The sequence below is a fragment of the Athene cunicularia genome (assembly GCF_003259725.1).
Source record: "Athene cunicularia isolate RWA chromosome 15 unlocalized genomic scaffold, athCun1 chr15_part1, whole genome shotgun sequence".
NCBI classification, from domain to species: domain Eukaryota; kingdom Metazoa; phylum Chordata; class Aves; order Strigiformes; family Strigidae; genus Athene; species Athene cunicularia.
This window is the reverse complement of record NW_020799121.1, coordinates 15212951-15215649: the sequence shown is the minus strand read 5'-3', so window position 1 is coordinate 15215649 and position 2699 is coordinate 15212951. Positions and strand designations below refer to the sequence as shown.

General features: G+C 61.8%; 1 protein-coding gene across 1 annotated transcript in view; it reads left to right on the top strand.

Moving 5' to 3' along the window:
- The first annotated feature begins 1027 nt into the window (after nucleotides 1–1027).
- Nucleotides 1028–2699, top strand: part of TPST2 (tyrosylprotein sulfotransferase 2) — a 9086-nt gene continuing 7414 nt past the window's right edge. The window contains 1 exon segment of the mRNA XM_026860054.1: nucleotides 1028–1125. The gene's annotated coding sequence lies outside the window, so the exon portion shown is untranslated.

Here is a 2699-nt window from a genome sequence, read left to right as displayed (position 1 = left end):
ATGCGTGCACTGCGAATGAGTTCTGGCAAAGTTTGTGCTGGGTGGAGTTTCCCTCTGATTTCTAATCAGTGCTGAAGCGCAGGGGCCGTGTGGTGATGTTTGATGGCAGCTGGGCAGGAGAGGAGGAGACTTGGGTGGCTGGAATAACAATTAGCGTCCGTACTTCAAATGTTCTCAAAAACATCCTCCAAGGCCGGGATGCTGTTGTGCATCACAGGGGAGCTGGCTGCGGGGTGGTCCCGTGCACACACGGCGGTGCCGGGTCCTGGCCCCTCGGGCTGCCGCGCTGCAGCACGGCCCCGGACAGCGGCTTTGCTCGGAAACCTGCAGCCCCCCTGGGATGGGTCCCCCCGCTGCTGCTCTCCCGTGCCCGGCGGAGGGTGTCCTGCGGGGACATGGCGGCGGGATGCGGGCAGGAGCCCTGCACTTTGCAGGATGCTCTGCGCTCCCCAGGGTGGGCGCCGGAGCTCGTGGGCGCGGCGGTCCTGTCCTGGTGCCGACGGGCGGGTTTTGGTTCCCTGCCTGCTGGGGTTTGCGTGCCCTGAGGCTGGAGAGAGCAGTCCTCCGGGGCCCGTCTCCTTTTGCTCTTACTGTTTTGGGGACTTTGACCGCAGCCTGGCCTTTGCCTGATTTCAGCGTTTGCACCACAGCCTGCCGCGGGCGAGTCTGAAGCTGCTTCCTCTGGGATGGGCTCTCACGCTGGTTGCTTGTGTGCGATGGAAGCGTGCCGTGCTGGGCCTGCCCTCCCCTGGGTTTAAACGTCCTAGCTGCTCCCGTGCCCCCCAGGAGGCTTCATTTCTGAAAAGAGCAGCCGCCTTCCCGCTTCCCTCCGTTTCTCCTTCTGGCTCAGCCCTGCAGCCGCTGCTTCGGGGCGGGTGACCGAGAGCCAGGCCCACCAGCCTTTCCCCGGGGCTCGGAGGGAGGCTGCGGGCAGGGCCGGGGCATGCGGCAGGGGAAGGAGCCGAGGAGGTTCCCCACCATCATCGCTCCCCGCCGCGTGTGCAGATGCCTGCGGTAAATAAACGAACTGACTCTGTGGCTTTTCTTCCCCATTAGGTATTTTCATGGCCACCTGCGTTTCAGCATGAAGCTGGGCTAGCAGCAAAATGAACTTACCAGGCGAAGGTAAGCGCGTAGGGATGCCGGAGCAGCCGATTCCCCTGTGCTGCTGGGGTGGGCATACGTCTGTTCCCACCGACGCCCCGTTAATGTCGTATTGCCCTCACAAGCTGACAAGAAACGGTTTAACCCCTGTTTGTACCGATGTCCGATCAGCATGCACAGTAAGGAGGACGTGCTGCATGTAGGGCCTCTTGTGTCCTTGTTTGTCACCACGCTGCTGTCCCTTCCCCGCCAGCTCCCCTCCTGCCGGCGCTCTCTGCTCTGGGTACCAGCCTTGTCCCGATCACAGTGTCCGAGTGCACGCGGGGGCTTCAGGCCGGGTTCGGCTGCTGGCACTGTGATTTCCGCTCCCCGTCACCAGCTGCAGCAGTTTTCAGTCCCTGCCATGACGTGCCAGAGAAGCTCCCGAGAGCTCCCTAATTCCCGTTGGAGCGGAAGGCTCTTGGAGCCAGCTCCGGCGTCTGCAGGACTAGAAGGTTGTCTGTGATCAGACAGCCATGCCGCCTAATTATGCCATGCTATTTTCCACCGGAATAGCTGCCGTGGAGGAAATTATCCATCCCTCTTCCCTCATAGACTAATGAGCCCCATAAATTTTGGGAAATTCTTAGTGGAGAATTGCACAAAAGAGTTGGAAATAAGCCAGGACCGTTACGGGTGCTCAGCAGGGCGCTGCTGAGCAGCTCACGGGTGCTGGCTGAGCCCTCCCGGGTACGCTGGGCTGATCCCAAGAGAGATATTTGTTCTGGTTCAGCCCGGGGCACGGCAGGAGGAGAAGCCGTCCTCCCCGCCAGCACCTGCCAGCTGTGCCTCTGCCCTCCCTGCCACCCCCCGGCAGAGCCGGAGCTCCCCCGCGCTGGTGGTGTCGGGTGGGGGCTGCGTGTGGGCCCCGGCCGGGCAGGCAGGATGATCCCCTGGGTGCCGCGGGCAGCCCCCCGCTTCACCCAGAACATGAGTGAGTCCCTTTGTTCCCCTCCCGCGGCGCTGGGAGCCGAGCTGCTGGGGCATCGCGGCGGGAAACGCTCCCTGGGAGCTGTTCCTGGGAGAACAGAGCACCTCTGTGCTCGCAGCCTTTCTCAACTGCTGAGCGCTCCTGCTAATTAGCCCGTCTTGGTCTGCGTAGCCGTAATTATTCCCGTTGGCCTTAAATCCCGGCTGCGCTGAAATGGGTCTTGCGGCGTTTGCAATTATTTTTAGGGTGAACATTTGAATGTATTTACATGGCTGAAACGGATCAGGGCAGCAGGAAGGAGCAGACCCGCGCTCCTCTTCTTAACGGGGCTGCCCCTGCGCTCGGTGCTGCAGCAAAGCCCGAGCTGTTTGTTGTTCCCTCTGATTTCCCTCTAAACAACCACCACCAGCGTTTGACTTTCTGACCTTTATACGGGTGGGCGTTGGTAACTGTTTACCCGCCGTGTGCTAACCAAGCAGCGGGCCAGGATGTTCACCGTGCTGCTGCAGAGCCACAAAAGTCACTGTGGTGGTGGCGGCGGCGCTTTGCTGCCGGGGCGGGGGGAGAAGCGCTGCCTCTCGGCCTCGCGCTCCCAACCCGACGGCTGGAGCAGGAGTGGGGGAGA